Genomic DNA, 11,628 nt, shown 5'->3' on the forward strand with positions numbered 1-11,628 from the left:
CAAATAGATAGTTCCTAAGTACCCTTGAGTGAGAACAAGCGTACAAAACGGAAACTAATATTGGAGATTTATTTCTTTCAATCACTTAGTTGCCAATCGAAGGAGTTATAAGTAAGTTTATATTTCTTAAATATCTGGGGGAAGGTTTAAAAGCTGATAAAGCAAGGGGTGCTTAAAGCCTATTGTGTTTGAAGTGGGAGGAGGAGTAAATGAGATTTCCACACAGTGAAACGGTGTTTAAAAATTATTTCTACAGCTGCTCATCTGGGCTTTGTAGAGCTGCTGAGCCCTGGAGCAGGACATGTACTGTGCCCCAACAGCTGCGGCCTCGGCACTGTGCTATGGTATAGCTCGGCTGCTGGGCACCCATGACAACTTGCCCATCACTTCTGTCACTCATCTTCCCGGTGATCTTTTTGTTCATCTCCTTTTTGTGCCTGTAGCAAACACCTGACTTCTACCGGGGTCACACCAGCTATCTCACTCTCGTGCTAGGAGTGGGGCAGCAGTGGCAGCACATGTGTCAGTGCAACCCTGATGCCACAGCGTATGGAGGGGCTGCTGAATCAGAGAAATCTCCATTCTTCTTTGTTCTGCATACGTAGCATTTAGACATAAGGCACTATCTAAAAAGAATAGGAGTGAAAGCTGGATTTGTGAATACCTGCTTTTCGTTTGCTCAGTGCAAGCAGACCACATGAGAGAATGACTTTACTGCTGTTGCCACCAAGGTAGGTTCCAGAAAGGGTGCTGGTTTTCAGCATCCTACTTGGTGGCTGAAAGATGGGATAATCCATGGCTCACTGAAAAGCAGCTCTGTCCCATATAGGCTATAGGACTGCAGCATCCTGGGTCCTGTATCTAGAACATGCATATGCCTGAGGGCAGAAGTAGAGGCAGGGGCAAATGAGAGGTCTTGTTTGAGGTCCTTCACATCAGAAAGTGGGAACATCTGGCTTGGCTTTGTCAAAGACTTGCTGTATTGTCTTGGGCAAATTATTTCAGGAACCAGTTTCAATCCAGAATTTATGCATTTCCCTCCCCCTGACACTCCTGATGGCTCCCTTGTTTTCTGAGATTTACCTAAAGAGAGTAAGATTGCGGGGTTCAGGACTGATACCTGTAGAGCTGTTGGCAGCTGAGCGGGAGTTCCGAAGTCCTCTGTGTCTCAGGGCCAGGTCGGGCAGGTCTTGTGCAAAGCCATCTGCAGTGTGCACTCATCTTCCCTGCTGCAGAGCCAGCCAGTTTGCCCTGGGCTGGAGGCAGTGGGAACCACTGTATACCCGCTGCAGGCATCCCGGCAGGAGAGGGGAGTCTGTGTGTGCAGCGCATCTCAGTCTGCACAGGGAACAGGGGCAGAGCAGAAAGGGCTCTTCCCAGTGCAGACCCCCGGAGAGGGGCTGAGCCCTGCTGGCAGGCTCCCTGCAGGGACAGTGCAAGGCCAGGTGCTGGAGGTTCCTCGGAAGAAAGGCAGTGCCCTACATTTCATAACTATTAATTGTGTCAAGTTAACTGTCTCAGCAAATTAATCTGTGAACGGATCATTAATAACTCAGTTCCTAAATGTGTGAATAACGCCAATAGATTAATGAAGATCTGTAGGCCTTGTAAATTCAGCTCTGATGCAAATCCAAAATTGTAATGCATGGAGTAAGCCCTTTAAGTTGTGTTTCACCAAATTAGCTATAGAGAACAACAAGGTGATGGCTTTTGGTTTATCTAACAAATTGTCTGCTTTGAGTTATCAAAATCTATATGCTTTTATAACACCTGGGGCTAAAATCAGAGCAGCTGAAATCAAGAAGTGTTTTCTCATTATTTTCAAAATACCTTAAAACTTCATGGGATGTAGAGAGGAACCACCATTCTGTCTAGCCTAGTCTAGCCCCAGTTTCCCTAATCCAACCTGCTTTGCAGTCAGGACTCTGGCTCCTTGTCCTCGAGGCACTTCCAAACTTTCCATCATGTGAATAGACATTCAGAGTTTGCAGCTGAGCAGTTAAATTATATGAAGTGCATGGTGACCATTTTGATTGTTGTTTCTTGATTATTTTTTATGTACGTGGTGTGTTTTTATGAATGCCACTGCTCACTGAGCACACTGGCCACCTGACTTGTTTTCCTGAGCCATTACCACTGGTTTTAGGACGTTAGCATGCTTGTGTAGTTCATGTTATTCTTGTCAGCCTTTGTTGCAAAGGGGCTCATCAAAATGAGGAAAGAGGCAATCTGTGAACAAACATGCTAATAATAATAACAACACTCTGAACTTGTGTTTGTATTTGTTATGCTTCTCAAACCTTACCTGTCTTACAATGCCTACAAAATGCTTGAAGTCTAAGTAGCTGATGAGCTGTGACTCCTGCTCATCTTTCATTTTCTGGTCTGATTGCTTCTTGCTGCCACCACTGTTTCCCCATGTATAACTGGATTGAAAGCCTGCTGAGGTACAGATCTTTTTCTAGCATATTTGGGTGCTCACCCTGGGTGAGTCACACTAAAAGCAATATTAAAAAACAGTGATCTTGAGATGACAGCATTTTAAGAAACATTAAGCAGCACCCTCCGCTCTGCTCTGCAGAGGACTCTCAAACGAACTTTTCAGTGAGACATTAAAGGACATCAGTCCTTGTCACTTGCCAAGGTAGGCTTAGGGGCACGAAGCTCACAAGTACCCACACATTAGGAGATTTCTGACCGAGGACTCTTTGTTGTCCCTCTACAAAGTCCACTAGCTGGAAATGGAAATGAAGTGAAAGTACTAGCACCACTTGCACAACGAGATAAAATAGTGATTTGTTTAGGGATGAAATAAGTAGTCCAGTCACTTCAGGTCACAATGAGATGTCTAGCTGAACAATGCATTGTAGTTCAATCTCAAATGGATAGGTCTGGTACAGAAATGACACGGTGAAGTTTTTTTGTCTTGTATATAGAATGTCAGCAGAGTGCCCCTTCTGACCTTAGCATCTAAAGAAATATCCCTTCTCCTTTACCCTGGGGATCTGTGAAGCATTCAAGCAGACTAAGAGAGACAAAAAGCCTGGGAACAAGGTCCTTGATGTGAGATCTCCTTTCCTTACTTTTCACCTGCAGGTAACTTTCTTGATTAGTGGACTGTGACATGTGGCCTGTTTTTTTTCTTAGTAATGAAGAAAAAAAATTAGGCATCAGTTCCTGATTATGACTGTTGTGCATAGTTTTGGAATAAACCAACGGTATTGGCTGAACCTGCTTGATAAGAAGTTATTAAAAAAAAGTAATAATGTCTTCGTCACAGCAATGAGGAGATAAATTATATGTTAAATGGCAAAGCACGGCACTGCATATTCATGCTCTGAATTGACTTAAGAGTTCATCATGATAAATGTTATTAAAATAAGCACCAAAGGAATTAAATGTGATGCTCTGCTACCTGTGCTGAGATCTCTTCAACTCCCTTAATTCTTTCTGCATTGCCTTTTGCATAGCCACTGTTCAATATCAGTTTTAAAGAATGTGAAAAGACAAAAAAGTAAATCCTTTGTGATGAAAGGCTGCACAATTAACAAAGGGAGAAGGGGAGTTGCCTTGAAGCTTTCCCACTGCCTGTAAAAAATGAGCTTTAGGTTTTACACAGGTGGCATTATTTTTAAATGTCAGATCTGGGCTTTGTTCCCCCCTATAATATAAATGTCAGTGGCATTTTGCTGGGAAATCTTTTTGTTTCACCTTCCGCTTTGATAAATTCAGACTGGCTTTCAATCTTGCCATCTACCTTTGTATATTAATAACTCTGTTGACCCAAGTTCCGCATCAGGTTTTTTCCAGAAGCCGTGAATAAAACACAAGTGGTGGACAAGGCATATTCCAGAAGGTCACAACAAGGTTTAGCATGAAGTGGACAAGTGCTGTAGTGACAGTGCTGGGTGGAATTGGGGGGTGGGAGGGTGGAATAAAATACCATGAACACCCACAGCCATAACCAAGGCAGAAAGCTTCATTAGCACATGGGCCACTACTTGATTATATGAAGAAAGTGTGTATTCCTTGCTGGGGAGGGAAAATAGAAGTAATAGCACTTCTGTCCGGAGTGGGTAATGGAATACCACAGGAAGATGAAATAATCAGAAACTGCTAAATACTACCCTACTCTGCTCTTAAGTGTGCTAGTTCTTAGAAAGCTGCGTAAGCTTTGAAAAAAATATGGTGGTGTCAGAAGACTACTGTTTGGCACCCGAATTATCTGTACTTCCAGATCAGTTGGCAGGTGCTGCTGAAATCCCACTGGGAGGAAGAAAATCACTTTATCCATCATAAGTGCATGAATCCTGTCCTTGTTTTCTAAGACGATTCAGTGCCCTAGTACCTTCAGATGCTTTTATAGCTACCATTTTTACAGAATAACACACCAGTGGGAAGGCAGGAGTGGGCTTTTGGCAATGTTATTGCTCACTTGGACTGGAAGGTTGGAGGAAATGCTGGGGAAAGTGCTCCCATCTATTGTCATTTACCTTAGCACCTGCCCAGGATACGGGGCTAGGGGGACCTTTGGTCTCATTCAGTAATGCCATCTTTACTCTGTGGGCCCTTAAGAGCTGGGATTACCCCTTTCATTTGTATGTATTTAGTACTTTTAAAAATTGCATACCAATTTTCTATGTGAGTTTTTCCCACCCAAAAATATAGTTTGTTGCATTTAATACAAATAGATTTGTTTAATCTGAAATAGCAACACTTGCCTTTCTGTATGAGATAAAGTAAATGTTGGCAAAACCTGTCCTTATCATAGCAGATTTCTGCCCTACCTTGCCAATGCCAACAGTTTAACTTCCAAACCCTCTAAGGTTCACAGTGTCATTTATGTCATCTCTAAATGATACTAAAGTGGCCAAGAGTTCTCCTATCTCATCATTCTTTGAACAGTTGACTACTAGCATCTCAAGACTGAATTATATTTCTGTAAAACCTTTTTAAGCTGTCTGTAATGACGCATAAACTGAGAAGTAACGTTCTAACGATTTGCATGAAAACCCGCTGTGTTCATGGTACATTGTCTCTGAGTTACAAGGTTTTATAGCAGATTTTTAGTGTACTCAGATACTTAAAGGTGTTCAGCTATATTCTGTCAGAACTTTTTGGAGATGTTAAATCTCTACTTTTTCACATCTTAGAAACTCCCATGGATCTGTCACTCCTGAGAAGTCAGCTTGAAACCAGCTGCAGCCTGTGCAGCTGCTCATGATGCTTTGCGTCATGAGCCAGATAGCCCTGACACACACACCTTCATTCTGTTACACAGATGTAAGTGCATGTGGTATTCTCAGTACTGTGCCATCAAGTACCTCTCTGGTACAGAAATCACTACTGATGAGGACTGGGTCATCCATCAAGCCAGAGACAATGAAATGCCCTTTTTTTTTTTTTTTTTTCCTCCTTTCTTTTCCTCTCTACTGGCTCCATTAACATTCCCTTATAAACTTCTAATACACCTAATTGTTCATTGTCCAACTTCAGCCCAAAAGGCTCTGTTGGCATGTCCCTCATCCTCATGTTACGTTTATTGCAATTTCACCTCCTTGAAGATTAAACAAGGACTTCATGCTCCTTTTGGGAAATGGGAGATGAAGGCAGACTGCCAGTGCTTGCTGAACAAAGTGTGCCTGAGGTGGCAGCCTTGGCTCTGAGGCTACAGCTGCTCTGCCTTTCAGGCACGCCTAAGTGTGTAAGCAAACTAAAATTCATCTCATGTCCTCACTGGGTAGAAATATGCGTGTGCTAATGCAAGTGAAAGGAGACTCAGGTCTGTGACAGATGGTAGTGCAGATTGAGACGACTGACAGCTCACTCTACTATCCTATCTCATCCTATGCATATCCTTTCTGTCTTAGTGGCAGCATCATGTTAGGCCAACAAATCAACCATGCATTTTTTTCCTGGAAAGTTTCCTAGGTATCAAAACAACTAGGATTTGTAGGTAGCAAAGCTCAGGCTTCCCTTTTGCACCTTGGATTCCTAGAACTGAGTCAAGACATGCACCATGTTTGGTTTTCAGCCTGCCCTCTGGCTTAGTGTGCTAAAGAAAGGACGGATGTATGGTGAGTAATATTGTCACTGTGATTTGAATCAGGACAGGGTTAGCAACAAAAAACATGCTGTCACCTCAGGTGTGCTCTTTAATCCAGCTCCTACAGGCCTCCGGACAAACTGTTGTACCAGAATACCTCATTGTGTTTGAAGTGGACATCAGGTTTAATGAGCTGTACTGAGCTTTACAAACAAGCATAAAGACGAGAGAGCTGACAAGCAAAGATACATCCCACAAAGCAGATTGACACACGTGGTCATTTTGAGCTTGTGCAGATATATAAAACTACGAATGGAGCAAAGGAGTGTGGATCTAATGCTCTAAGTATGAAACCTCAATTTTCAATGAAGCAATGGAGACATGAGGATAACTCATGGCATCTAGGTTTCAAAGCACAATTTATGAAAATAAATAAAGGTAGTTGACTGAGCAGTGACAGTTACAATTTGTATGCTATGGTGTGCTGCTGTTTGATTTAGGACCAGATGCTGATACTTACATGAAGTAAAAGGACTCAGGGAGATGTCTAGCGTGGGATTCAGTGGAATACTTTTGTATTAAGGTACCAACAAATGAGAGTGACAAAGTCTGTCAGCTAAGGTACAGTTCTTGATCAGAAAGACTGGTGTTTGCTGATAAAGAGTAGTTAAACTCATAAGCGTTTGTAGTGCTGATAAAAGCTAAAATACACAAGGAGTGATTTTTGTTCTCAGATTCTTGTGATATGGCTATCTGCCAAATTCCTTGCAAAAGTGGTGCTGGCAAGGTGCGTTCTCTTTTGCAAAGCAAAGCCCAGGTCTGAGCTGGCAAATGCCTGATTCACATACAGTCTTTGAATGTATTGAAGAAAAAGCAGCTATAAGAAATTGCTGTAATCCAAACTCAGCTGAAAGGCTGCTCTGATTCAAATTTGACTACTTCCCATAGCCAGTTTTTGAAAATGTCTTTTACTGTTAATTCATCAGCTTTAAATATTTCTTTACTAACTTTTTTTGTTACCTTTGAAAAAAATCTTTGATCTCATGAGTTGAAAATATAACTGGCAATATATGATGTTTTTATTAATATAAGTTTACTCAGTAACTTTGAAGGCTGCTCTTCCAGTCTGCGAAGGAAATATGCCAGTGTAGCTATGTCTCCTTCTTCGCCATTGATGTTTTTTCTTCCTCTATAGCAGTTGCTGAAAGCTAATGTTCTTGCTTGTCCCAGCTCCCTCTCCTCTTCTTGGATCTTCCGCTAACAAACATACCACATCATCCCACCACCTCCTTCCAATGGATTTCTCTCATATCTCCTCCTTTTTCATTACATCAAACTTAAATTTATCTGCATTTCTTATTATGTTCTCTTTTTGTTCTCTGTTGCATTCCGTCTGTTCTGCCCATGGTGGCAGCCTCAGTACCCTCTTTTGCTGATTTTTTTCTTTTTATACCACATGCTACCCAGAAGCACCCCTCCTTTTCATGTTCTGTGTGGTGATGTAAAAAACTTTACTAGCAAATGGAAATTACTCCTTAAAAATAGTTGAGGAAAAAATGGCAAATTTTGGCTGGCCTCTAAAGCATTGTGAGCTCAAATTGTGTTTTTGACTAAGCAAGCCACCTTGCTCTCCCAAATGCCTTTGCTGTTGCCAGTATTCCTGGTGCAGAGGATGGCTTCACCTCTGAAAAAAGGAGCAGAGTAAAGGGATGAAGGGAGACAGCCCTGTAAAGCAGACATGCTCCAGGAGTTGCCACTGGCTCCACGTTGGTCTGCCTGAACGATGCTCTGTAAGACACGTAACTTGAACACTCCCTTGCTGTTTCAAGGGAGCCTGAAGAATTTTGGCACCCAGTCTCTTCTAAATTGGCAAAGCATTGACAGCCTAACTCCTCTGGCAATTAGGATTCAACATTGTGGCTGTTAATATCTGTAGAGGATGGAATGAGTTTGCAATGTCCTTGGAGCATTTAACTCTTACTCACCTAAGCAAGAGGTCAGGTCATTTGTTATTCTGGATCCTCCACAAGTGGACCACAGCCAAGCAGGGTGTTGTTTCAGGCAGCCACTCTCCGTTTCAGAGCCGAGTGTTGCTGTGGTGGTGTGCATGAACAGAGGTTGCTGCAGCACTGGGCCTGGGTTTGTGATTCTGTGTGGTGCCTCTCAGAACCGTTTCTCTGTTCAGGACCAGGGCTCCTGCTGCAGCTGATCTGATGAGTGCCACGGGAAGTCAGTTCATTAGATAAGATGCGTGAAGTTTTCATGTTGCATGAAGGTTGGCAAGGCAGCTTCTGGTAAAGGTTGAAAGAGAGAGAGGGAGAGATACAGAGACAAGAGGAAGGTGTTGAACACATTATTAGTGGACTTGAGCCTAAGATATATATGGGGAAGTCCAAACAGTGAGTTGGAAATGAGTCTTAGACACTGCCAAAACCTTACTCCCCTCCAGTGTAGTGATGATGGAGATACGAGAACATGCAGCAGAAGTGGGCCATGCCCCTGCTGTGGATCCACCTAAACAGGCGCCTGCCCATTGAGAACCAGCAAGACCTCAAGTAGCCTAAAAGCTCCTTCACCTTGGGGCGTTGGCCTATTTGTCAGCTCTGAGATTTGCAGTAGAGCATAAATGTGGTGGGGAAATACCTATTCCCTCTCCCACCAACATTTCCTAAACACAGGTCATTTCCCCTCAGGGACTGGGGCCTGTGTCTTGCGAGATTGGAAGGGAGGTCTATGACCTGATGGTCAGCAGCAGGGCGGGGGCAGAGGACTCATGTTTCAGCCATCCTCCTGATGAATTAGAAAAAAAAAAAGAAAACCAAAAAGAAAACCACCCAAGAAAGGTGTTGTTACAACCCAGGGAGGAAACTATTCTAACAAAGCAAGCTTTGAGTGGGGAAATGCTCGCGCATTGTGGGGATCCTGCTTACAGGATCTGGGCTGAGAAACCAGTGGGGCTGGAAATGTTAGAAACAAGTTATAGAGATGGACACCTTACAGTGTTCCAAAGTGCATTTAGCCTTCTGTTTCTCTGTGGCTTTCATTTTGAAAGGGGGAAGGAGAGGGGCAGAAAAGGAGGAACTTTACCTCAAAGGATCTTCCATGCTAAGGCTGAATATTTTAACAAAATTTAACTTTCTAGCCTCTTCTGTGGGAGCCACTGAATGAATGGGCTTAAGCTGAAAGAGAGTAGATTTAGATTAGATATTAGGAAGAAATTCTTCCCTATGAGGGTGGTGAGGCACTGGCGCAGGTTGCCCAGAGAAGCTGTGGATGCCCAAGGATCCCTGGAAGTGTTCAAGGCCAGGTTGGAGGGGGCTTTGGGCAACCTGGTCTAGTGGAGCATGTCGGTGCCCATGGCAGGGGGTTGGAACTAGATGATCTTTAAGGCTCCTTCCAACCCAAACCGGTCTATGATTCTATGATTTGAATCGCAGTTAGCTCTGCTGCAGGCTAAGGGGGCTTAGGGGCTGAGTCATGACAGACCGAAGGGAGTGATACATCAGGAGCAAAATCAATGCTGGTCAGCCTTGAGTGCTACAGCAGAGGAGCTCCATTAAACAGCTGCCAAGGACCATTCACTCTCTATGACGCTCTTCCATTTTGCTACATTAGTTATGGTTTCTGTCAATGACCTCTCTTGACTCAAGGGATATTTTTTTAAGAGAAATTTCTCTATTTAAATTTCATGCATTGTGAGTCTACTCAGATTCTGTCAGAGGTTAGTTCTACATTTGACTGACTTGCTTTAAACAAAAATAGGAATTTTTCCTGGAAAATTAACCCCTTCTTTGCTAATCCTCTGTCTTGTGAGTAAATGGTAGCGAATACTAGGAAAGGAATGGAGCTTTTCATGAGAGTCATGATGCCAGGAGAAAGCAGTCCTCACTTTTCAGGTCTTACACAGGCGGTGCAAAAAGTAGTAACAGCTGTAAATAAAAAGGTTAATCAATTGTTGGAAAAACTGAGGATGTCTTAACCCACACCATGTTTACTTTGCTTAAACAGACAATCTTCCAACACAGTAGTCAAGACTGGTGCAGGATCTGAAGGAGAGGCATTTACCAAACCAGAGACTGGAACAGTTCAGAAATGTGTTAAAAATGAAGTAGCAATCAGTGTTGGTGGAGCCAGTGTAGATGCACATTAATGTGTTTCTGTGCTTATTTCGGAAATATGTTTCCGTGTTCCTGGAGTTAGAGATTTCTGTAGTGTGTTGGCTTTTGTGGAGCCCAATTAATGGTGCCCATTAAATTCAACGAACTGCAGTTTTAGTCTTCCAAAGAATCTTGCACACGTTTCTGCTATCCCATGGATAAAAGAACAAGAGCTCTGATTTCCTTATGTTCCACTTCAGTAGCTTGGCAAGAAGTGATCTTATATTAATGTCTGACAGCTTTGGATCACTTGAGGACACAAAAAGAGAGGCCAAAAATCAGTGGTAATGCTCACAATCCATTCTTCTGTTGGTTCAATGAGCAGTTCGGTTTTGTTTGCTCCTACATTTGACAGACTGTGAAATTACCATCTCACTGTTTATAGGGCAAATGAAGAGCTTAATACTGTTTGGGTGTGTTAAAGTATCTGCACTACAAAAGAAGATTGGGTTTTCAAGAGTTTTCCATGGAAATATCTCTAAAGTAGTTTATGCATCTCTCATAATTGTATATTTTCCTTTCCTTTTGGTTTTACATGTGAACAGGAAACAGGAGCTTGTTTCTTGTATCTGTGCTTCCTGTCAATGCCACAGCCATTGTGTCATCCTGACTGAAAAAAGATGGTGTAATATTAATTTATTTGTGTTTTTAAAAAGAAAATTATGTTTTAAAAAAAACCAAAACCATTTTAAGTTCAGATGATTGTGGTTGGGTTTTTTTCCAGAATGCCCAAGCCTTTCTGCTACAGTTCATGTAATTTCCACCATGGATGCCACCAGAAGGCTGAAATAAGGAACGCACTAATATACTCACCACCCTGAGAAAAAGCATCTGAAGGCCTTTACTGCCCTGCTGTCATGTTGCAAATACACACTGAGTGCACCGCCAGGCTCTGCATCCTCTTCCCCTGCCCTGGGCTTTGGCTGCTTGTCTGCAAGATCAGCTGTGATGTGGCGCAGGTGACTTTGGACCTACCTCATCGCTATGGACTTGTCTACTGCTCGTGGGACTGTTGGCTGACCCTTGTTACCAGCACCCAGCCCACTCTGCCCTTCTTGCTTGGGCACAACAGAACGGCACCAGGCTGGGGAGGGCACTGCCCTGCTGCTCTGTCGATGCCTCTGGCTCCCAGCTCGTCTTTGGAGATCAGCCCGCTGACACATGGTAAGACTGTTGTATTATACTTAAATAGACTAATATTTTCTCAAGAAATTCTCTAATATTTTAAAAATTTTGCTCTGTGCATTAAATCCATATCTGAAAGAAGTGGCAAATCAAGTATTTCAACCTACAAAGGAGGGTTTTTTTCTGCAGTGGTAGCAGGGTAGCCAGCTGCAGACTGCACTGCTTCCTACTGTCTTCTACCTATGAAGTTGGTTCATGTGGTCACAAAGCCATATATGCAGGCTGCTACCTTTAGGGAGT

At 42.9% G+C, this 11,628-nt stretch overlaps 1 long non-coding RNA gene across 1 annotated transcript in view; it reads left to right on the forward strand.

The window, feature by feature from the left end:
- LOC142603014 (uncharacterized) overlaps nucleotides 1-11,301 on the forward strand; it is an 83,488-nt gene extending 72,187 nt beyond the window's left edge. Inside the window, exon 3 of the long non-coding RNA XR_012836885.1 lies at nucleotides 10,928-11,301. This is a non-coding gene — a long non-coding RNA (uncharacterized LOC142603014). The remainder of the gene's footprint in view (nucleotides 1-10,927) is intronic.
- Nucleotides 11,302-11,628: the final 327 nt, after the last annotated feature.

Source organism: Balearica regulorum, chromosome 9, assembly GCF_011004875.1.
Source record: "Balearica regulorum gibbericeps isolate bBalReg1 chromosome 9, bBalReg1.pri, whole genome shotgun sequence".
Lineage (NCBI taxonomy): Eukaryota > Metazoa > Chordata > Aves > Gruiformes > Gruidae > Balearica > Balearica regulorum.